The following is a 25737-nucleotide window of genomic DNA, read 5'->3' as shown; positions in this document are numbered from 1 at the left end:
TTGGGTTAAGCGACACCACCGGCGTTACACGTTTGCACAGGGAAGCTTTGTCCGCTTAATAGATTCCATTTTTTTGCTTACTCTTAAACGTCACCGGTGTTGTTTTAATCCTCCTAAATCCACGAAAAAACAGTTTCAGACCTGACGGGATGAGATGAAACCAGAAGTACGAAGACTTCCCGCTCTCCCTGAAACAAATGATGACATCTCCCAAGTGTTTTTCTCGATTAACTTTATGGACCTAAGGGGGCATAAATCTGTCACGCGTAATAAATCACGTCTTATTTCGGGGACTTTCCCCTCCTTCAGGGGTCAAAAAGCAAGGCCTTGTGATACAACCGTAAAACTTTACTGTACGGTGAAATACATTTCGCTTAGGTTTTTAAGCAAATGAATTGCGGGGAGCCCGAAAGGGCTCACGGGTGTGTTGGCCGTGGAAAGAATTCGGTGAATGAATGTGGGAGTGTTCGTCCTAATAAAAAGATAAAATTACATTGCTGTGTGTGCGCATGTGTGTCTGTGAGAGAGAAAGAGAAAGAGAGAGAGCTGTATTTATGAAACCCAGGGTCAGAGGTTATCCCTTCTAAACCAACCCCCCCCCTCCCTCCCCACCAAACAAAACGCACATGCAAATTCACAAATTCCTTTCCCCCAATAACAAAGAGTTTTGTCCCCAAACTCAAATACTCCCTTGAAGACCCAAGAGAAACAAAAAAAAAAAAAAAAAGAAAAGAAGACAAGAATAGCTACTCTTTCTCCAAACAACTAATCCCTTGTCCTCGCCATGGCAACGCACGGTCAACGGGAAGGTTCAGAGGTCAGCAGGTGACCTCCGTTTGTCCCATCTGGGCTGATGTGGCGACAGAAGATGCTGACATTGTGGAATTAAGAGGAGGAATTCGGCTCTCCCGTTTCGGGGCGACGTCGCGTTGCTCGCCGTCGTTTTACAAAATGCTTATTTGAGAGATAAATTGGTTAAAAAAGTGAATGGGGAAAAAAAGAGGATTGGGAGACAAGGCCCCTCTTGCAAAGGGAGCGACAGATTGAGTGCTTTAAACATGGCCGAGTCGACTATATGGACAAGTAGAAGTAGATATCGCCATTGTGCATTTGAATCTGTGTGTCAAGTTCCGGGTAGTACTCGGTTTAAGACGGTCTCGGTCTAAGTCCTTTCGACTTCACACCCCTGTCCTGTCCGCCATGTTGGCCCCCGGCACCGTCGTGCTTACGCTTAGCTAATGCATATTGCTTATCTGTGTTTGTGCACCTTTTTGCACATTACGGCCCAAAAGAAAAAGCTGTTTTTTTTTTTTTGTTTTTTTTGTTTTTTTTTAGCAATGCTTCTACAGCTGAAGAAAAGCAATGACCGTGGAAACGTCATCATTATTTAAAAAAAAAAAAGAAAAGAAAAAAACTGAGAAATGATTAAGATCGACAGACATGAAAGACATTAAGAATTGGGCGATTAATATTAAAGGGGAAATTCAGTGCTTTGCATGAACAATGTATCCAATAGGTCATGTAATATGTACCCTATTTTGACAATATGATGTTAAATACTCTTTAATTTTAATCGTGATTTTTATCGACAATTGCGAATTTTTCGCGACATACGTGCGCGGATGTGACGTGTAAGGCGCCGCACCAAAAAGATCGATTACATTATGCCCAGCGATGATTTCTCGGATTTATCCTCGTCTGATGAAGAAATAGCGGTATCGGTTGATCGGGAAGCTCCCGGGGGCCTTTGTTTACGTACTTACGTCCCGCGTGTAGGCCTCCGAGTGGTCAGACTCCGGCGTCATTCCATCCGAAGAACCATCTGAATATTCAACATTATTTACAGACGCAGGTTCGAATATTTATGGAAGTATTCCTCCGTCTTCACCGCAATGAGGGATCCAGTGATCACGGAACAACTTTTTCTTATGGAGAAAACAAACAAAAAAAAAAGAAGCAACGTTCTTCGATCGTTGCCGAGATGGAAAGATTACTGACGATATGGATCAAGGATCCAAATCAACGTAGGGTTAATATCAGCCTCGTGTTCACTTAGGGAAAAGGCATGCCGCATTTTCTAAACATTGAAAGAGCGGAAAGTAGAAAATGCCGAGGAGGAATTTACCGCTAGCAACGGCTAGCAAGTGCGCTTGCTTTCTTAGCGAGAGTTTAGAGCGGATTCGCGTCGTTCTTTTTCATCCACTTCTCGCAGTAATGGTAAGTGACACATCTTATATTTTTTATTTTCATGTATTTTAGTTTTTTTCCCATCCATTTCTGAGCGGGAATGCTGAAGCCAATCCCAGCGGTCATCGTAAATTTTCACTTTAACGGGGAAATCCGACTCCAATCGAAATTCGAGTTAAGTCGCTACTGTGGGAACGGATCTCTTGTCGTAGACCGAGGACTCCCTACACTGATTTTATAATAACAGCTGCGCTATTTCTACGACATAATTCACCCAATCTGGATATGCCATCATAATAAAGTAGAGTAATGACCAATGAGGAACAGTAATAACTATCGCGGCTCACACATCTTTTTTTACTTATTCCCTGCATGTCCAAATCATATCAACCACCAATAAAATTGACAAAAACATTAATTTTGTCGTCACAACTTTTCCACAATTTCAAAGACATCAGTCAGGATAAGGCTATAAAATGATTTCCAAGGCATTAAATACAGAATGGGAGACAGCGAAGACAGTCATCATTAAGTGGGGAAAATATGGCCCATTACCAACAAATGGAAGTTTCTCCGAAATTGGAGAACAAGACGAGAAAGAAAACGATTCAGCGACAGCCACAATGAAGTCGCTGCAAGAATTTCTAGGTACAAGTGCTACCCGTTAAGTGCACGGGACAAGAATCTCCCGTTTTCTTTTTTTTTTTTTTGGATTTCTGGCCTGCGGGGTAGCAGCTGGAATTTATTTGGGGTAAACTGGAGGCAGATGAAATGCCGGCACTTGTGCGGTGACTCGCATTGAACATCAGTTTGCATGTTATTGGTTAATTCTGAACACAGCCGCATCCTCACTGTGTCACCACATTATGCCTCTTGTCGAATTGATTTTTTACTACCCCAATCTAAAATATTTCTCTTTTTTTTCCCCCCAGCTCAGGTTAGATTAAGTGCCTTATTCTTTGTATATCAAAATTGTCTTCACTTTTAGACGATACAAGCGGCCGCAATGAGTTTCCTCCGCAGGGTGTCCAGGCTCTCCCTTAGAGAACGGGTGAGAAGCTCAAATCATCCGGGAGGGGCTCAACGTCGAGCCGCTGCTCCTCCGGTGAAGTGGCTGGGGCATCTGATGCGTATACCTGTCCCACCGGAAAGAGACCCTGGGCTCGACCCAGGACACGCTGGAGAGACTACGTCTCTCGGCTGGCCTGGGAACGCCTCGGTGTCCCTCCGGAAGAGCTGGAAGAAGTGGCCGGGGAAAGGGAAGTCTGGGTATCCCTGCTGAAGCTACTTCCCCCCGCGACCCCACCCGGAGAAGCGGTAGAGAATGGTCGGATGGACAACTGTATCGAGTCAACTGGGAAATGTAAAAGGTACGTGTGACAGAACTGAATTAGAAGATGAACTTTTTTTGTTTGGCTCCTTGGGTATTGCGCTCCTGTACGAGCTAACAAAAAAAAAACAAAACAAGAAATGTTGTCCCACCGGTGTTACGTTTGCACACCAATACTCGACAATAGCAAAGAGGATGACCGGCCTTGCGGCTTCCACGGAGACACGTTGAAAAGAAAACAATAAAATCGCAGATGGCGAGGGACTGTGCAGCTCCACTGTGCTTAAAGAGCCTACATAGTGCAGTAAATTATTTGGTTTTCGACTGAAAAGTAGTCTGCCGAGTGTTCAACAATGCAGTGACTCGAGATGCGGTTTCTCCAGGTGTTTGGACACATGACTGTCCCCCCTTTTTTTCCACAGCAACCATAACGATAACCTGCTGTTTACTTTAAAGCCAAGTACAAGTTGGAACATAAAGTACTATAAAAAGAAATTCCCGGTAATGAGACTATGGTGACCGTATACCTCAATGATACAAAATTTGATACTGAGACTTGGTGGCATTGACGTCTTTTTTTTTTTTTTTGGAACATTTTGGCAGCACACGTAATTTTCTCCAACAACGACCTACTGCATGGCCACACACTCTTCCTAGTTTACCTTGCACCGTGCCCCTCGGCTCTTAAAGGGGTATACTCGTAATTACAAATGTTACAGCCCATACGCAACCTATCAATGTGGTTTATAATGACAGCCAGCGTGCTTATGCGCCGCCCACCAAACGGATTTTTTTTTTTTTTTTTTTTTACATAAAGACATGCCTCTGTCGGCAAGCATTGTTGACGAGCGCACATAAGTGGGGAAAAATGAAAACTGCAGGACAGCTGATTGTGAAAACTTGGAACGCAATTCCCGTCACGTACCGCACACTGCGGCGTGTGAATATTGCTGTACTGACAATGTTTGGTTATACCTACCCATATTAAGTCTTTCTCACATTAAAAAAAAAAAACATTAAGACAAGCTACGTTCACAAATAACGGATAGAAGTCTCGAAGGTTGCACGAAGTTTAATTTAATGACGTATGAAACAGACGACTAAGCCGTCAGCAAAGAAGTCGCGTTAATGGTAAAAACTATTTTTGTCATCATTCGTTAGCAATAGTATTATGTTGTTTAAATGACTTTAGAGACTTATCGTACTCTTAAAGTGTTGGTTTTACATAAAATGCACAAACACACTTGTATTTAGTTGTAAAAATATTGGATGGCTCTTTTGGAATTACATTTTAAAATATTTGCCGTTTACGGCTCTCTCAGCCTAAAAGGTTCTCGACCCCTGCAGTAGATTTAAAAAAAAATAATAATAATAATCCATTCCCTGCAGAATGCCATGAGATTGACTTTAAATTGAGATGGGATAATGAGGGGGAGGGGGAATAAGGTGTGTGTGTAGGGGGGTTGTGTAGTAATCTCTGATGAATTGCTTTTGGGAGATGCTCGTCTAACTGAAGTGAAAGATGAGAGACGTTTTATGGCTTACATTTCAACCACATGCAGGAAAACGTACGGTGCAAGCGATCCACGGCAATAAAAAGGGACACACACAAGCATACAAAAGCACAAGAACGCATACTATCTGTATGGCCTTGTGGATACTTGCCAAGGTATAGCTCGTCCCGGTTAAGCCCTCCACCCATTCGGCTCCTTCCTCCTGCCTTCAGGCGACGATGGGTCCTTCCTGGTCACGTGAGAGGCCAAACGAAAAGCGCACATGAAAGTCGGTACAGGGGCAGGTCAGTACTCCACTTCCGCAGCAGGATGAGCCATCGCGGCTCAAATGCGGTCGGCCAGTGTGGCTCATTTTCGGCGACGAGGTGGCTTATCACGTAGCTGAGCCGTGCTGCTTTAGGGGGTTGCTCATAGCCGCCGCCGTCCGGGATAAACAACACCGTCGAGCCGGGGCGTTTTACTGCGTTGTCGTCGCACCCGGCTGAGTGAGGCATTGTCGGCTGTGTTCTTCAGAGCCGCCGCCGTCCGCAAGCCGACACGCAGCCTTGGCCGAAGCCGTGACCGGTGAATGCAACGCCTCAGCCGGTGTGGCTCGTTTTCGGTGCCGAGGCGGCTTATGACGGAGCCAAGCCGTGCTGCTTTTGGGGGTTGTTCATAGCTGCCGGAGAACGTGATGAACAACACCGTCAAGCCTGGGCGCTTTATGGCGTTGTCGTCGCACGGGGCTGAGTGTGGCATTGTGGCAGCGTTCTTCAGAGCCGCCGGCGTCCGTGAGCCCGACGCGCAGCCTTCGCTGGCGAAGCAACCCAGCAGCCCAACGCCGTCTGACGCACACATCGACACATTTAGCACTCCTGTCATACGTAGACGGATCTTTTGTTACGTCATGGGAGACCGATTATGTGGTGCGCCCCACACTACTATTTTTTTTTTAGTAGCTGTCTACACACCTACCTATCGTTTGGAACCCACGAAGCTCTCGTCTTCTGCACCCGTGCAATCCATTTTTCACGACGAACCGGGTCTCTTGCAAACTTATGAAGGCTAAATCCATCCTCCCAGGTGTTCAAGCAATGTCCAGCAATGCAACGAGCCGGAGATCTGGCTAACACGAAGGAACGACGAGCTACCTTCCCGGAGGTTAAACTAATGGAAACAAACGAGCCCACTTGAGGACGGACCTGTCCTGTACATCACTTCCTGTTTTTCTCAAAAACAAATCCCTCGAGAGGATTTTCATGGCGGGAGTTACAAAAAGCTGTATACGCAAAATCATGTTTTGTGGTTGGAAAAAAACGCACGGGTCCATGTCAGCTGCCGTTTTTTTCTTGGTAACATACTAAAAATCCTGTTTTTCATGACAGTGGCCCTTTAAGGAACCCCTGAATGTAAATGTAACGCGTTACTACCCACCTCCGGTCCTTGGTGATCATCCAAAGACACGTGAATCGTAATGTCTTTCATCAGAGTACATGTGCGTTGATGCCGATTTATTGCTGCTGTTCCTCTGCGGTAACCCAATAAGGTCTATATTAAGTTTTGACATCTGGACTCAATGGAGAGTAAAACGGTTCATTTAGAATTAGCACCATACAGACCTCAATAGGGGACTACTTGTGAGAGCAAGCGCGGATGAGCAGTGGCTTCATCCTGGCAGATGACTTTGCGTCCAATTAAATGGGAGTCAGTTGGAGCCCAGTAAAACTGATCGGAAGAAAATGAGGAGTGCCGCGAAAGGCTTATAATATGCGGTTCCCTCTGCGAGCCTTTGCATCGGTGTCTAGGTGACACTGGAGTCCTCCAGAGCACAGACCAAAGGGGTCTCACTGTGACACCTTTCATCCCTTCGAAACATGACACACCACCAGGGAGAACTACATAGTAAGGAGGGTGGGGGATGCATGCTTTCCCCTTGTTTCTCCCACCCTTCAAGTGCCTTTCGGCCTCAGCGTCGATCGTATCGCGACGTTCGACCGTACCATCTGTCTGAAACTGGACTACAGTGCCGCTTTGTCTGTGTTTGGCACAATTCCCCTGACACATGCTGTATTTTCATGTCAACAACCTAATAATTTTGTCAATGATCTATTGTCGCCCGTTTCCTGTCTTTGTTTCAATGACTTGGTTTCTCTTCCTTGACCATGTTTCCGTGGCTCAATAATAAAAAATAACACAGTGCAGGATATTGTATCACGGGTCATTTTACACTTGAGACTGTGTGAGTCTCAAAATGTTACATGCCATACCAATAATGAGGCCCAGCCAGGGAATAAAGAGTCCCTGGAATCACAGAGTACCGATACGGTAATCCTTTAGATCAATGGTGCATGTACTTCCTTTTTTAAGAACAATGAACTTTTAGTTCGAGTTCTGAACATTTACATTGTAAAATATGGCAAAAAATAATAAATTATTGTACGGTGGCTCGGCCTCACAGTTCTGACATCCCAGGTTCGATCCCGGACCCGCCTGTGTGGAGTTTGCATGTTCTCCCCGTGCCTGCGTGGATTTTTCTCTCCGGGCACTCTGGTTTCCTCCCACATCCCAAAAACATGCAACATTAATTGAACACTTTAAATTGCCCCTAGGTGTGATTTTGAGTGTGACTATTGTCTGTCTCCATGTGCCCTGCAATTGGCTGGCGACCAGTTCAGGGTGTACCCCGCCTCCTGCCCGTTGAGAGCTTGGGATAGGCTCCAGGACTCCCCGTGACCCTTGTGAGGATAGGCAGCTACGAAAATGGACACAACAAGTCCAACAAGATCAGAATTGACACCTTTCCCGAGTCAGTATTCCACCATTTCCCATTTAGCACTTTGGAAAGAGTCCATTCCCTACTTTGATGAGTTTGGAATCCCGATGGATATTTTTTTAAAAAAAGTCCAATTAAATTCAAGAAATCGCCGAGTTGATTGAAAATAGCTTTTGCAAGAATCTTGGTGATGAAAGGGAGATTTGAGATGTGTCTATAGCTTGCCAGGGTGGAAGCATCCAGTGTTCTTTTTTTTTTTTTTTTTTTTTTTGCTTTATGGCAGCTCCTTTAAGAACTTTAGGAAACTCATCTACTGAAGTGAGAAATTGATTATTTGCCGCAAATCAGCGGGCACAAACTTCACAATAGCTTTAAAAAAAAAAAAAAAATCCAGATGGTTTTTGAGTCATGACAGCTTGTTGACGGCTTCAGCTGCTGAACCGTTTTCTCTGTCATGTTTTTGATCATCTGTATCAGATTCTGACATGGTAATGGAGTTTTTTCCTTGGAGGCTTCAGAAGTACTTTCATTGAATCATTTTGCTTGATTTGTGCTTCGATTTAACCTGATGGATTGTATTTTTTGCTCAAATAACAAGGACATTCATTGCATTTTTCTGCTGCTAGGAGTTCTGGCGCTATCTGATTCAGGGGGTTGTGAACTTGTCAACCAAAGCAAACAGAGTGCGAGAACTGTTGAAGTTCTTACTAATGATTTCAGAAAAGTGGTTGCTGTCTAGCACTGAATAACTCTTGGTGAAAATTACAAAATCTTCGTCTGTAGAGGTCACAGTCAATTTTGAGATTTGGAGAGGGAGCTAAGTCGAAAGGCAAAGGTCGATCTACGTTCCTACCCTCACCTATGGGCACGAGCTGTGGGTCGTGACCGACAGAACAAGATCCTGCATACAAGCGGCCGAAATGAGTTTCCTCCGCAGGGTGTCCGGGCTCTCCCTTCGAGATAGGGTGAGAAGCTCGGTCATCCGGGGGGGGGGGGGCTCAGTGTCGAGCCGCTGCTCCTCCGCATTGAGAGGAGCTAGATGAGGTGGCTGGGGCATCTGATTCCTCCCGGACGCCTCCCTGGTGAGGTGTTCTGGGCATGTCCCACCGGAAAGAGACCCCGAGGACGACCCAGGACATGATGGAGAGACTCTGTCTCTCAGCTAGCCTGGGAACGCCTCTGGATCCCTCCGGAAGAGCTGCAAGAAGTGGCTGGGGAAAGGGAAGTCTGGGTATCCCTGCTGAAGCTACTTCCCCTGTGACCCGACCCAGAGAAGCAGTAGAAAATGGATGGATGGATGCATGGATGTCTATAAACCTGCTCATTTCGTCAATTTATGCTCTCTGTTCTTATGACTATGATATATAGACCCATCTTTAATCAGAATTAATGGTCAAGTGTGTAATAGCACAAGGAATTTGTCGGGCAGTCAGTGCCACCCTGGTATGACGTTCATGTTGAGTACTGAGAAGAACAAACAAAGTAACAAGAACGAAGAACAATATAGATTCAATTAACAGGGAACTATTGATTATAAAAGTCATAGATGTGCAAGATGCAGAGTCGTCTAGCATTTAGAGTAGTTTGAAATCCGTCAACAACCCACATTATGTCAAGATTTGTTAAAATTTTATACAGAGCACCCTAACCCTTTCGAGGTTCACCGTTATAGACCAGTACTCTGTAACTAAAGTCCTATTTTTCTTTCTTCTCTATACATAGCATGTTAAGTCAGCAGCTGTAATTTAAGAGTTCCAATAATGGTTGAAAAGTACACAAGACAGTGATTTTCAAGTTTTCACGACAATTCCTCCGAAAAATTGAGGAAAAATGGCCTAAAATAAATCTGGATATGAGTTGACAACATTGAACGAACATGTGTTTGAGTTTGCTGTTTTGCTTTCACGTGCGTAGCCATGTTGAGGCACGAACACGAGGAACAGTAGCGCCCCTTCCCTTCACATTCTCTCGAGACGTCGCTTATTTTTTGTAGTTTTGACATTAATTTACGCGTTTATTTCATAAACGTTAAACATAACTGCTCCAAAACAACCGGTATTCACCCGGAACCAGGAAATGCAACTTTAACCGTCCTGAGCACGTACTGAGCTGCTTCGCGTCAAAAGTCATCAACATCGTGAGCCACGTCAGAGGAAATACAGTTACACCAGGGGTTCTCATTGCGTCGATAGAAATTTTACTTTCAATTTTTGTCTAAATTGTGTTCACAGATATCGCCAGAATGCATCCTTTTTTTCCAAATTTTCCCAGGGGGCGGGGGGGCATGACCCCAGACCCCCCCTAGCAGGACTTCACTCCCTCATTTAGACTTTTCAGGAATTTTCACGAAAGTCCACTTTGATCTCGAACGAGACAAGTCGAGTTTGCGCTAATGAAGACGAGTGAATTTAACATTATGTTGGGTTGCATATACAATACATTTGGCTCGTGCGGTATATAAGAGCAAGATTTGGATCTGTGTACTTGTAGGTACTGTAAGATGTTATCATGGAGGGGTGAGGGTTGGTGGGTGGGTGTCAGTTTGGCTGCTGTGTGGGTGAGGGGGGTGCAAGTGGGGGGGGGGGACCGACTGGAGACATTCTAAACCTCAGTTCCTTTCTTTCTTTAGACCTACTCGGGTTTCCTAAATGCTGCCAGCTACAAAGCGATATAGAGCCAAAAAGAGAACAAGTACAAGGGTGGGGGTGGGTGTTTTTGTGAGGTAAGGGAGAAGCTGCGGGGGGGGGGAGGGGGGGTGAAGAGTGAAAGGAGTAAAGGGTGTCTAGGGGGAAAGCAGGGGTGAAGGAAACGAAAGGTATGGAGTGTACGGAAGGGTGGAAATGAAACTGTTTTAATTTATGGAAAGGGAATCGCAAAAGGGTAGAAAAAGTATAAAATGGAAGTCAAGAGATGTAGATAAGATATGATAAGAGGGACGTTGAAAGGAAAGTTTTCGACGACGAAAAGAAGAGAATAATCAATTGGGCGTCGTCTGAAAGTCAAAGTTGCCCCTGCCCCTTTTTCACCCCGTCTTCGCTTTCTTTCTTTCTTTCTGTGGGAGCCGTCAAAATAATGGATTGTCACGCTAAAAGGTCCCGGATACGAGAGGCCAAAGGAGTTGCCCGGGCAGGATAGTCGGGGAGCGAGGCGGGGGGGGTGGTGTAATCGTAGAAGGCCAGGGGTGTGGGGGGGGGGCGAACCTTAGGACACACTGGGGGTGAATTCACTTGAGAGGTCGACTGTGCTTCCAAGGCAATTTATTTCTTATTACGGAGTGGCGACAGCATTGTGGAGACCAATTGTTATTCCAATGATGAGATCACACTTATTGACCGGTTTGAATTTCATCTTGATCTCCCCCCCCCACCCCCCATCCCACCCCAGGGTTTTATATAAATAAATAAATGAGAAAAAAAACTTTGAGAAACATAGTTATTTGCAGCTAAAACCGTAGCAGACTTGGAAGGAGCTAGCAAAAATGTTTGCAGTCTGGTCAGAGACTCCATAATTTGGATATCGACTCGCCAACGGGGCCAAAACGAGACGGCTCGCGCAATGTAATGACAAAAAAATGGCCTTTTAAAACACTATCGCTCGGTTCTTGATTGATACTGTCAGGGGGTTATCCGTTTAATAATACGCTATTCATCGTGGTTGTCATTTCGCGTGCAACTGCATTCGGCTTTTGAGAGCTTGTCAAAAAAAAAATTGCTTTTCTTTCGGAGCTCAACTGTTCAAAAAAACAGATGTCAAAATAAAGTGGGAAATATCTCGACCACAAATGAAATACAATTTGCAGAAATACAAAAGTGGCTTACTCGACTCCTTGACTGAAATAAGAACGTATTCCTAAAATAGAGGATTAAAAAAAAAAAAAACTCATGATCACTGACCGAAGTCATATTTAATAACTTGAGGGCATGTTCTCCTGTGAACGTACTGGAAAGCAGAAAAGACAGGCAGCTGCGCGACTTTCTAGCTGTGCCCAATGTCCGCTGAAGTCAAGCCTCTCATTTTTGCACCCGTGTGCCAGCTGGGAGGAGCGACTCTAAAATGCCGGCGTTCTCTGAGAAATCGGGCCCGGTAAACGTTATGCACTTAAGCGCGTTTCTTCTTCTACAGTGAAGTTGAAACGTCACTTGAATTTTGGAGAAACTTAAAATACGCGCCATAATACCTGAAAGCAACTCCCGAGAACTATTTTTGTCTTAACCCTTACCCGTCACCATTCACTTAAGGCACAGGTGTCAAACTCAAGGCCCGGGGGGCAGATCCGGCCCGCCAGCTGATTTTATGTGGCTATATTTGTATGAATGTGAGGGGCGGAGACGGAAGAGTGAGCGATAGCGAGGATGGACGACTTCAAATACTTGGGGTCAACAATACAGAGCGATGGAGAGTGTGGTAAGGAAGTGAAGAAGCTGCTCCAAGCGGGTTGGAACAGCTGGCGGAAGGTGTCTGGTGTTCTATGTGACAGAAGTGTCTCTGCTAGGATGAAGGGCAAAGTTTATAAAACAGTGGTGAGGCCGGATTAGAGACGGTGGCACTGAAGAAACAACAGGAAGCAGAACTGGAGGTGGCAGAAATGAAGATATTGAGGTTCTGGGTCGGAGTGAGCAGCTTGGATAGAATTATTAGACGAACAGCCAAAGTTGGATGTTTTGGAGACCAGGTGAGAGAGAGAGCAGACTTGGTCGGAGATGGTTTGGACATGTTCAGAGGCGAGGGAGTGAGGAAATTGGTGGGAGGATGGCAAGGATGGAGCTACCAGGGAAGAGAGGGAGAGGAAGACCAAAGAAAAGGTTGATGGATGTTGTGAGGGAGGACATGAGGACGGCGGGTGTTCGAGAGGAGGATGCACCAGATGGGCTTGGATGGAAAAAGATGACACGGTGTAGCGACCCCTAATGGGACAAGCCGAAAGGGGAAAAAAAGATGATTTTATGTGGCCCGCAAAGGCAAATCACGTGTGTCAACCTCCATGATTCTTGTTCAACTCTGGACCAAAATTTCAAATTGCCATCTCATTAATGATAACAGTGAGGTATTGTCAGGATTTTTGTGTTCCCAAACAGCAATAGTTGAAAAACACATTCCCCTTTATTTCCGATTCCAAAAAAGTCAAACTTTTATGGGCAATCTTTCAAATCCCTCTTTTTAAAATTCCACTCTGACCAAAAGGACAATTGTACAACCACTGCATCTTGCTCACAGTCACGTCCCGAGTGGTACCGCAGGGAGTAATTCATGAAAGTTCATGAAACAATGATGCTGAGCATCACCTGGAAATGTTCAACAAAATAAATAAATCAGCATTAAAATAGAAAAGGAAAAAAATTAATAAAAATTCACCGGATACAGCAACAGACCAAAGTCGGAGACTTTTGCTGAGAACTTCCCAGAGTTGCGTCGGCCACCCAGCGTGAAAAACGAGGAGACGGCAACACATTCTGGAAAAGCCAGAGATGGAAAAAGACGCAGAGGAAGACTCACCGGAGTACTAGAACCGAAGGGCCAGGACAGATGGTGAGAATTGGGGAAGGCGCGCGTCCAACGCCGGACGTACAGAGAGGAGTTTGTATTTTTTTTTTTTTTTTCGACTTGTGCCGCTAAATTAGGTAATCAAATACTAGAAAGAGCTCTCAAAATGCAGCAGAATAATTCTCCGGCACCACTAAACTAAACATTCTTTCCTGCAAAAAGACCAACGCAGATTTTTTTCTGTTTAAATTTCTGCGTAGCTGTTTTATGCTTACGAATATTCCTTGGCAGCCCCTCGTAATATCTTTGAACAAGTTACAATGTATCTTGGCCCGCTGACTATTTTGAGCAGATTTTTCCTGGCCCACTTGCGAGTTGGTCATTTGTGGCTTTGCGGAGCTTCGGGCTGCTGCCGAGTGTGAAACTCAGTTGAGGCCGCGCAGCTCATCATTGCTCAGCGGGAGGAAGTGCAACTCTGTTGCTAAATATGTCTCTTGTGACTCAACTATTCAGATTAGTTCTTTGGGGTTTTTTTTCTCACCAGTGTGCGCTAATATCTTAAATGTCCACTGTCATGATGATTTTTAGTACATTATTAATGAAAAAAAGGCAGCCGGTATCGACCCAGCGCGTTGTTCCTTCGTGTTAGCCAAAATGTCGGCTCGTTGTGTATTGCGATCGGGAGAAGGGATTTACTCTCCGTACTTTTAAAAAAGACCCGGTTCGTCGTGAAAAATAGATCGCACGGGTGCAAAGGACGAGAGCTTCTTGGGTTCCAAATGACAGGTAGGTGTGTCTCGAGCTACTAAAAAAAAAAAAAAACAATAGTTTGGGGGTTAGGGCGTAATCCTCTCAGAATGTAACAAGAGATCCGCATACGTAAGTCAGGGGTGCTAAATGTGTCGATGTGCGCGTCCGACGGACTCCGCACGGCCTTGTGGATCGCCGCCGGCCTTGTCGACAAGGCGTTAGCCCCGACAGGGGAGGTGGTTTAGCCGGGTTCTACCCCCACCGGCCACTGGTGTCTGGGCACCCCACTTCGCGCGTCGGCTCGCTAGCGACGGCTTCCGCGTCTGCTCGCTAGCGACGGCTTCCGCTTTGGCCCTGAGATGGTTTGGCCGTGTGTGGGAGGAGAAAGGAACTCTCCCCCCCCTGCCCGGCATGGGTCCTCCTGAGTGTGCTACGTACTGTCGGGGAGTCTGTTTTTAGTTAGAAGTGATCCGCGTATCATTTAAATGTGGCTCGTAATGATAGGGTAATATTGCCCAGGTCATTTCGCTCGATTGTGAGATGTTGTCTTCTTCGAAAAGAACTTCGGTCGTAGGTGGCACAGCGTGTTTGCAATGGCGAATGTCCCGGTGTAACATCTGCTGATGACGTCGCAGGCAATATGGCGACCTATTGGATGTCGGATTTGACTTCCGCAACTTTGCGCATGGATGACGCGCACTCTGCTCATATTTAATTTTTCATACAGACATTGAAGCGAATAATGCTATATGTCTTTTTCATTGCGATATTTATTTTAGAGTGCTTATCGGCACGACAGTGGAGCTTTAAAGTGAATGAACATTGGTTCACTTTGTGATTATTGTATTTTATGATGCTTGGACACAGAACGAACATTTATTTACACACGCACACAAAAATGAGATCATTGATATCTTTGAAGGGGGGTTTCAGTGTTTTAATTTTATGATCCAGAGCTCCTTGCCTGGGGGCTGTTTGTTGCTCTTTATTAACACAAAGATTTTCGGTGTTTATTTCTCTTCTGTTCTCCGGCCTCCACGGCCAAGTCTTGACACGACAGCGTTTGATGTATATTTGATGGATCCCGATATCCCTGCCGCTTTTTCCCCCCGCTGACAATACAGGATCAATAGCGTGTGTTCATGCATGTGGGTCAGAGAAGAGAACAGATGAGAGGCTGGATGAAAGCAACGTGAAAGGGATGTCAAATCGAAGCGAAACGAGTGTATGCTATCATACTTTTGCACCTCCTTGTCCATTAATAACAGTCATCCAGCTGCAAGTCAGGAAAAGACGGTCCACCTGAGACCGTCCGGGCCGACGGAGAGAGCTCGGAAGCGTAATCGCTCAACGTTAGATTGAGCGAAAAGGTATGCGGGTCGGAGCGTAATTTCCCCAGCCGCCCCTCAACCGCGAAAAGAATGAAAACAAAAAGAGAGCGTTTGGGAACGGCGTAACGAGAAACAGATCGATGAAAAATATAGACGTGAAAGAAAAAGACCGCCAACAAAAAGAGTCTTTTTTTTTTTTTTTTGCAGAGGAGGGTCCTTCACCATCAATCACGAACGGGAAGAAGTACAGAAAAAAGATGATGACGTCCCATCACTGTACACAGGTATGAAGTACATATGCGTAAACATTATTTGCAGGCACTGAAAAATGATCATTCCATGTATTATCAAGAATAGTTTAGCGAAATAATCAATTCTAGGCTCAAACTATCCCCATCCTTAAAGTTGTTGTACAGGTATTTTTAAAAGAACATTTCATAAGTACCGTGTACTGGACTGGAGATGTAAATGGAGGTTTAATCAAACTGACAAAAAATATGATTGAAAAGAAATTGAACTAAAATGACAAGTGGTTACGATTTCATGTTTTTTTTTTGTTTAGTCGTTGGACTCGTGTTATCTGTATTTTACAAGCTGGAAAAATCGATCAAATCATTTCTTGACAAGGAAATATATCAAAGCACATTTGCATCAGATACTGATACAAAACTGTATTTAAAAAAACATTTTTTTTGTATTTTCTGCAAGGTCTTGAGGACCCTTTTTGTTGTTGTTATTGTCTTGAGCTGCAGTTTGCTCTTGTTTTGTTTGCTGGCCAAAGATCTTATGTAGATGTCACACCTGTGCACATACAAAACAAACATCCGTGCATCCATCTTCTTGGCCGCTTATCCTCATGAGTGTTGCGGGAGTGCTTGGAGCAAATCCCAGCTGTCATCGGGCAGCAGGCAGGCTACACCCTGAACTGGTTGCCTAGGGGCAATTTAGAGTCACCAATTGATGCATATTTTTGGGATGGGGGAGGAAACCGGAGTCCCCGCCCGGAGGAAAACCCACGCAGGCACGGGGAGAACATGCAAACTCCACACAGGCGGGCCTGGGATTGAACCTGGGACCTCAGAACTGTTTGGCCGACGCTTTCCAGCTGTTCCACCGTGCCGCCTCTTTATGAAATAAATCCAATAATAGTGATTGAATCAGTTTGCCGACGACCGGCATAGAAGCAAATACAGATGATTCAATTATCTGTCTCACCGCTGCGCCATTACTATGAATCTAGTTGTTATAGTAGTAGTTGGACCCCTTGGCTTAAAAAAAAAAAAAACGCAAAAACTCTAAACCACCAACAGCATGTTTGAAGCAGAAATTCTCCTCGCACATCTGTGGAAAAAGTCTGCATGTGCTATTACTATGCTATTACTAATATTTTTTTTTAAACAAACGAACATGGTCCGTCAATTCCCCCCCCCCCCGCCCCGTATTTGTAATGTGTTCGAGGCGCATTACAGCCGCCGGGCAGTCGTTGAGCGCCGGTGAGTGGTATGGGCCAGGCGAGCCCCGCACTGTCAGCACTCGTCAGCTGTCGACGGAATGTTGGCAGGCGGTGAACTGGATCAAAATTTGCAAAGTGGTATTTCACGTTAACGGGGCGCTGATCGGCTCGACCCTCCGGAGTGCAGAAGAGGAAAAAGTTGCTTACGTCCTTGGGAGGATGTTTGCCGCACGCGCACGGCAGGATTACACAAGGAACGGCCACATTTTACAGCTGCGCCACCTAGTGTGCGCGCCTGGCGTCGGCGCGTGAGAGAATGCCAGAAAAGTGCGCCGTCTTTTCCGTTTCGTGCGCGCCGCGAGATCGCGCTCCGACGAGCTAGAAGAACGAGAAATGTTTACAAAGTCAAGCCGCAACAGATGTTCTGTTTTGTTTGCAGAACTTACAAGGACAAAGCTCATTTTGAAGTCCAGCGTTGTGTATTTTGGGCAATCCAACCCTTGTTTCGGTTCCTCTTGAGTCCCGTTGGCCGGTTTTTCTAGCTGGAGGATTTTGATCTCAACCCGGTCTCTCGGGTAGAATGCGCATGAATGTTTCTTTCCCCTGCAGCGTTAAGACAGCCTGCACGCTAAGGTATCTTTCGCCACGACTTTGTCCAATACTCGGACAATGTTTGTTCCGCTTCCAGTGATTTCTCTCGCGAAGACCTCTGGGATACAGAACCGAGCACACGTTGCATCCTCCCCCACCACTTGCCTACGGTCCTGTTCGAGGAAGGCGGGATGCTACAATACCTCCGTAATGAAGTGATGGTGCCTTTGGGCCTGGAAGCCATTTGAAATGCAACCAAACAAGGTCTCGGAGGAAAGCTTTGAAACAAAAGCTCTCCTCTTTTTCTGGGCATTAACTCAAGTCGTGATCTTTTTTCTTTTTTTTTTTTTTTTTGTGAAACGGCTCCAACGGGACCCGTCAAATAAAGGTTAAGACAGACAAAGAGCAATTTTAGTTCAAATCCTAAACAAGACGCTTAATACAAAGAGTTATAGCGTTTGTGTGATGTCGACATGTTCTTAAATTTTTCACAATATGCACAACATCACCCCCAACTGCAAGTAAAGTAGAATTTTTACATGTTTTATGTAGATTCCGGTACACTTATGAATTGGAACTTTATACTGTATTTTTTTTGTTTTTTTTGTTTCTGTAACACAATTATTGGCAGATTTATCGTTCGTGCCAAAAGTGAAACGTCAGCGTGGGTGTGGAGTGGAACTTTTTCTGACCTTTTTCCTCCTTGCGACTTTTTGCCAAATCCAGCTTTTATTTATTTATTATTATTATTATTTTTTTTTTTTAGCTAGATTATTTTCAGGAGCCTAACAGGTTAGGGTTAGGGGTTAGGGTAAGGTCAATTGCTGTTAGATCTCATTTCGGAAAAAACAAACAAATTTAAAAAAAAAATGTGATAAATTCATATGTGTACAGTTGATTCGAGATCGAGCTTATGCATATTTGAAATACTGTATATTTTAAAAAATATTTTCTGAGAGATAATAAAAAAAATCATTGGGCAAAAATATAATTACTATTTTTCCATCTAACTGGCAGGTTAAATAAAATGTCTTACTGCCGGAGAAAAATTCCTTGTGTGTTTTTACACACGTGGCCATTAAATCTGATTCTGATGATACATTTTTCTATTGCGCATGTGAAACTAATATACTGGTGTACTGGTACAGATGTTGACGACAGCTATCTGGACTGTTAGCAAATGTCAGTGGTCGCCCAAGGTATTGAAGAACGTGGGAAGATAGAAAATGGGTCTGAATTTTGTCACGTCAGATACGAACGAGCAAATAAATATTCCTGTGTCTTAAACATCCATCCATCCTCAATATACCCCTGATGCTATTCAGGGTCACGGAATATTAAACCGTTAGTGATGAGATGCAGACAGATCCACCGTACATTATTAACAGATTTCTGTAATCACGTAAAATCTCGAAACGACTGTGAGGAAGCTTGTTTGCTAACTTGACAAGGTATTTACTCAGAAACTCAACGAACTATGGAGTCATGGCAAAAGTGTTTTGTATGTGAGCAGGTAAACATCATGACTTCATTTATAAACGCCACTGGTCCAAATTTGGATTAAAAATACTCAATAATGCCTTTGGAGTCTAATGTAATGATCGTCTTGAAAGAATCTAAAGGAATTGACTCAAAGGGGCTTTGTGGAATGCACGACTTTTCCATTTTCGGTGATAAATGTCTGGCTTCTCATTGTGTCTGCAGCGAAGCAGATACTGAATCTAGACTTAAGCAGTGATAAAAATGAATCATGAACCAACCTCTTGACAATCATGACTGTGCACAGACTGTATTTATGTGAGCGGACAAGTTCAACCGGCCAATGAGGGAGCTGGCAAACAAAAGTACCGCTGTAAACGCATCAGTCTAGTCTTGCGAGAACACCCTTTCAATCAGATTCATCATGTTGGGAAAACAGTCCTTCAGGCCCACACGACATACCCCCCCCCCCCCCCCCGACCCCCTACACAGGCGCTGTCGAGAGTTTGAGAGTTTGTGCTTGTGCTGGTCCTCCAGTCTATTTCCGAGGTGACGGGAAAATGATCAAAGCCGCATGAGCTCAATGCAGGGATGACCTTTCGAGCCATCACTAAGCTGTCTCATTTCACGCTCATGTGTACTAACTCTATCTATCTATCTATCTATCTATCTATCTATCTATCTATCTAATCTATCTATCTATCTATCTATCTATCTATCTATCTATCTATCTATCTATCTATCTATCTATCTACACTTAGTAGCACTGTGGATCAACTGGGAAGCATTGGCCTTAAAGTTCTGAGGTCCTGGGTTCGATCCCGGACTCCCCTGCATGGAGTTTGCATGTTCTCCGTGTGCCCGCGTGCGTTTTCTCCGGGCTCTCTGGTTTCCTCCCACATCTCTAAAACATGCAACATTAATTCGACATTCTAAATTGCCCATAGGTGTGATTGTGAGTGTGACTGTTGTCTGTCTTTACGTGCCCTGCGATTGGCCGGTAACCAGTTCAGGGTGTACCCCGCCCCCTGCCCGTTGACAGCTGGGATGGGCACCAGCACTCCCCGCGACCCTCGTGAGGATAAGCGACTAAGAAAATGGATTGGTCACCTGTCTCCACGTTTGCGTAACAGCAAATGCAGTTTTCACAAGTGAATCCCAAGCCTAAAAACAAGCACCACACAATGTTTAAGCAATCAATGTGTAAGGCAAGACCTCGGCAACTTTGCAGTGACATTTTCCAGCACTTTTGCGCACTTGAAAAGTGGGAGGTTCCAAACAAAAGCGCTCGATCGTGAGTTGTTCAACACATCTAGATGTAAATACCGTAAAATAAAAGCTGGAGTTCTGAACCGCAAATATCAGAATACAACGTAAACATAGAACTTGCCAATACGTTTTCGAGGCGACTGTATGTATTAGCAACTCTATGTTGTGGAGGTAGTGGGTGGTGTGAGCACCTTGGTGTGCATGTGTATACTTTTTCCCACGGACGAGGCCAGCCGGCATACATATTTGTGCATTTCTTGTCATTTTTGCGAGTCCATGTGAACGGAGATGGCTCGATAATGTTGTCATCTTATTTACGTGAAAATATTTTACGAGGTCCCTGTCAAAAACGTAGATAAGATCACAGCGGAGCTAACACAGGATCCAGTCATTCGCTCTCACGACATACATTTCAAATTGCGATGGCCTTTGATGTTGATCCTCTACAGAGACGCGAAGCTGCCAACAAACTGCGGCCAAGTGGACATCTCGTTGCCCCCCACCCCAGTCCGTTTTAGTCTCATCACCTGTCTTAATGTTTCTGCTGATGGACGGATTGATGGACGGCTCGAACCGTGCGCGGAGAAGTGTGAGCGGTGTTTTGTTTTGTTGGGACGCAAAGGTCACATCTTAAGCAGTTCTATTAATATTGGCAGCGTCTGCTCGGATTTCGCTCGCACGTACACTTAAGATACTGAGTCCCAGCCTAGTTCAAAATGCCTCGGCTAAAAACCCATTTGGTGTATCGCCGTGACATAAAGGTGTAAATAACTCCGTTGGGTATCTGCCAAAATACACGTTTGTCTCTCTGTACTCGTTTCAAAACTTGCTGATTACGTTGAGCTAAACCCAAACGCCAGCGGCTGGTTTACAAGGTAAGCGTGTAACATTGCCTTAAAAGTCGGATTCCGCCGTCTTGCAGCAGCCTTGTTTGTTTACAGATGACTGTTAGTAGCTTATCGTCCCCTGAAAAGTTTTCTTGGAGTGGCGAGGTGCAACGGCCGTGCAACATTCCTGACCTATAAAGGCTGTTTTCTTCGGAAATATGGTCACTCTCGCTCCAACGGTGTTCCAATTCCTACACTGAGCAATCAAACAAAGGCTATTTCAGTGAGAAACACTTCCCAAAATAATAATAATAATAATAATAGTAATAAAATTCTGTGCGTACATCATGTTAGAAGGCTTACCTGAAGTGGCAGTGATGGTCATACACAACCAGCATCATTTTAAAGGTCCACTGTCATGAAATGTATGATTTTTAGTATGTTATTAATGAAAAAAAAACAGTAGCCGATATGGACCCATCCGTTTTTTCACCATAAAACATTTTAGATTTTGACCTATATGGCTTTTAGTAACTCCCGCCATGAAAATCCTCTCGAGGGATTTGTTTTTGAGAAGAAGCAGGAAGTGACGTACAGGAAGTAGCGCGCTCAGATGGGCTCGTATGTTTCGATTAGTTTTACCTGCGGGAAGGTAGCGGGTCGTTGCTTCGTGTTAGCCAAAATGCCGGCTCGTTGTATTGCCGGATATTGCCCGAACACTCGGGAGGATGGATTCGCTCTTCATACTTTTCCAAAAGACCCGGTTCATTGTGAAAAATGGATTGCACAGGTGCACAGGAGCTTCGTGGGTTCCAAATGACAGGTACTAAAAAATTAAAAAAAAAAATTAAAAATAACAGTTGAGGGGCGGGGGCGTAATCCGTAACTCAAGGGTGCTAAATGTGTCAATATGCCACCCCGGCCGAAGACGTAATCAGCGGACGGGGTGGCTCGTCGCGTCGTGGATCAAACAGGGAGGCGGTTTGGCCGTGCCGTCGTCGTCGTCGTCGCTCGTGGCCGCGGGCGCTGTTGTTCATCACCGCCACAGAGGTGGATCAGGCGGGGAGGTGGTTTGGCCGCATGCTGTTTGGTCGTGATCCGCATATCATCTAAATCTGGCTCAAAACGCTAGGCTAATATTGCCCCGGTCACTTCCACTCGGTTGTGAGATGTTCTCTTCTTCGAAAAGAGATTCCGTGTCAGAAGGGGCGTGTCCGTCTCCCATAGTAGGTGTTACGGCGTGTTTTCAATGGCGAATGTCCCAGTGTGATGTCACGGACAGAAGATGCAGCCAATATGGCGACCACTTGAATGTCGAATGAGAGTTCTGCAACTTTGCGCATGGACGACGCGCTCTCCGCTCATATTTATTTTTTCGTATAGACAATTGAATAATGTTATATGTAGTTTTCATGACAATATCCATTTTAGAATGTTTATAGGGATGACACTTGACCTTTAAGGTTGTTATATTCAGTCATTTCCCAGTTTCTTAAGTTTCCTTCACATTAATGTAATAAAACATAATTAGTTCATTAATGGACAGAAATACAATTTGACATGCGATCCAAACGGGTCCACATGGATAGATTTTGTTTAAATTCCAAATTTTATGATCTCAGTTGCATATGATTGGAGAGGTTCCAAAACAGAATGGAAAAATAACACACTTAAAGTAATTAAATATTGTGAAAATGACATGACTAATGGAAAGCTTTACCAATTTATGGAAAATCCATTTATCTTTAGTGTCGTAGTTCAGCTTGAGCCAATCAGCTGACATGAGGTTAGGAGGCTGGGTACACCCTTGACTGGTCGCCAGCCAATTGCAGGACACATCCAAACGGACAACGATCCACCCTCATATTTACAGTCTTAAAAAAAAAATTAAAGCCAGAGTACCCGGATAAAAACTCATGCATGGACGTGGCAAACACGCAAACTCCACACGAGAAGGCTAAACCCGAGATTTGAACTCGTAACCTCAGAACCTCCGCTGTATTGCCCTTGATTAAAAATAGTAAATTCATGTATTAACCTTTTGTGCTTTTCAACTATGTGAATGTTGTGCTATGGGTGTAGCATTGCCTGAAAGAAAGAAGACGTGAGAAAGTATTATTAATCTTATGATGTGTACACTCGTGTTTTTTTTTTTTAATGATTAAAAGGACATTGTAGTAGGATAAGACTTTTGTTTGCACAGTCTCTCACTCACACTATCTGCGGCAGCTACAGAGTACTGCAATCAATACTGTAATATCCTGTTGTTTCAAATTGTATTATCTTGACCATCTCCGCTTTAATTGCTCAAAATCAAGCCCTTGCGCTCTGGTTCCCTCCACAAAATACATAACTAAATATAAAATGCAATCTGCTTATAAAGCTCCTGGTATGGACCATGTGACAATTGTGTGGCAAAGGTCACAAACGGCTTGCCGAGAAAATGCCGCAATAGGAGATTATGTGCGCGGGCTGCCGTGTCACGGGAAAACAGAAGCCTCTTTATTATAACCCACCCGCCCATTTTCTTCGCCGCTTATCCTCACAAGGGTCGCAAGAGTGCTGCAACGAATCCCAGCTGTCAACGGGCTGTATATATGTGTGTGTGTACGTGTGTGGGTGGAAGTGTGTAAATGTGTATGTATATGTGTGTGTGTATGTGTGTGGGTGGATGTGTGTATATGTGTATGTATATGTGTGTATATATATATATATAATATATATATATATATATATATATATATATATGTGTGTATGTGTGTGGGTGGATGCGTGTAAATGTGTATGTATATGTGTGTGTGTAGCCTCACAGTTCTGAGGACCACGGTTCAATCCCGGCTCCGACCGTGTGGAGTTTGCATGTTCTCCCCGTGCCTGGGTGGGTTTCCTCCGGGTGGGCACTCCGGCTTCCTCCCACCTCCCAAAAACACGCAACATTAATTGGACACTCTAAATTGCCCATAGGTGTGATTATGTGTGCGGCTGTTTGTCTCTATGTGCCCTGCGATTGGCTGGCGACCAGTTCAGGGTGTGCCCCGCCTACTGCCCGTTGACAGCTGGGATAGGCTCCGGCGCTCCCCGCCACCGTTGTGAGGATACGCGGCAAAAGAAAATGGATGGATGGATGGATGTATACATATATACACACACACATTATTCAAGAAAGGACCATAGTGTTTCCCTTTTGTAATTCAGTGTCTCAAAAGCTCCGGTTATGAGTTGTACTCCTGAGGTCAAAGCAAGTTTGCCTCTTGAAGTTTCCCGTGTGCGAATCTGCGTTCCGTTTCTACGTTGCCGTGTCCAAATAGTAGCTCCATATTTCATGTTGAGCCCAAACACCTCATATCCTCTTCAACAGACTGATGTTTACGTTTCAACCCGGCCTGACACGCTGTGTGTTTCTCTTCCAGCCACCGCAGAGGAAAAGTCCGACCGGTTTGTTTGGGTTAGACGACGGAGGAATGAAGGGAGGAAGACGGAGAAATTTGGGGCGACGGGGATATGGGCGTGGGAAGGGGGGGGGGGAATGCAGAGAGGTGGGGGCGTACAACTGTGGACAGTGATGAATTATCAGGGCGGTAGGCCGGAAAGGTGAGAGAGTTGAGGAAAGTTTTTGTTTGATTTATCTGAGGAGGAAGAGCGAGGAGCGCATTACAAATGAAAATGAAATGAAAAAAAAAAGAAGTGGATATGAGTAGAGGAGGGAGGTCAGTCCGGCGTGATTGGGGAGGGAAGCGACGGAACGGGGGAGAACAGATGTGGGGAGAAGGGGGGGGGGGGGGATGGGTGGTGGGTTGGGACCTCGGGCGCGGGGGGTGAGGGGGGGTACATTCCAGAAGTGCAACCAACCTGGCGCTGCGCCGCTCCCCAGTGTAAACACCGAACGGCGAGGACGGACCGACGCTCGGTCGTGGAATCACAAGACGAAGCCCTCAAAGTGGGGAGAAATGCAAACAAGATTGAAGGAGAAGCGGTTGACATTTTGTCACTGGAATTGAAATGTCTTCTCGTGTCCATCTTTTTTTTTTTTCTTCTGCTATAAGACCTGCCTGCCCACCAAGAATGTAAATCGGTATTTAAAATAAATATTGCTCATTGCAGTGTCTGATGGAAATACTATTTCGTTTGCTGTGTTATGTCTGCTTTGGATGTGTCTGCTGTTTTTTTTTTTTTTTTTTAACAGGAATGTTCTGTTGGTCATCCACTGGTGCGATTGCTCTATCTAGTGGTCACAGACGATAATGCAGGTTGAAAAAAAAAAAAAAAAAAAAAAAGCAGTTCCCAAACCTTTTGAGGCAGATGGCGACTTCGGGAGCGTATGAAGAGCTACATGACCTGATTGCGGCAAACGTCAGACTCAGAGTTCATGATTGCACATCAAATATTTCAGATTTATTTTTTTATATTACATGAGGTTATTTAAAAAATAAATCATTAAGGGCAAAACTTGGGACTACATTCTGGACTGATCATCAGTCAGGGTAGTTATAATTAATACCTAAGACTATGAGATCATCTGAGAGCATTTGCAGAGTTAAGTAAAAAAGCAAGCTTTTATTAAATATGGTGTGAATATATATAAAAGAGTAGCTTAACATACATGTTTGATTACAACTGGATACTTCATCCTGCAGCTTTTTGCAAACAGATGGCATTAAAAAAAAACCTTAACCAAAGATAGCGACGAGTACGGTAGGTGCAATAAAAAAATGTACAACACCATGACGTTCTGGTCAGCATTCTATAGCGCCAGAAGGGCGTTGTTTGAACGCT

At 44.7% G+C, this 25737-nt stretch overlaps 1 long non-coding RNA gene across 1 annotated transcript; it reads left to right on the top strand.

Moving 5' to 3' along the window:
• The first annotated feature begins 756 nt into the window (after positions 1–756).
• On the top strand, positions 757–25613 carry LOC133505372 (uncharacterized). The gene is made up of 3 exons (XR_009796233.1): positions 757–3557; positions 15553–15629; positions 24375–25613. It is a non-coding gene; the product is annotated as an uncharacterized LOC133505372 (long non-coding RNA).
• The last annotated feature ends 124 nt before the right edge of the window (positions 25614–25737 follow it).

This window comes from Syngnathoides biaculeatus, chromosome 8 (assembly GCF_019802595.1).
Source record: "Syngnathoides biaculeatus isolate LvHL_M chromosome 8, ASM1980259v1, whole genome shotgun sequence".
In the NCBI taxonomy this organism is placed as follows: domain Eukaryota; kingdom Metazoa; phylum Chordata; class Actinopteri; order Syngnathiformes; family Syngnathidae; genus Syngnathoides; species Syngnathoides biaculeatus.
Note: the sequence above shows the minus strand (reverse complement) of the source record. Positions and strands in the feature narration are given on the sequence as shown.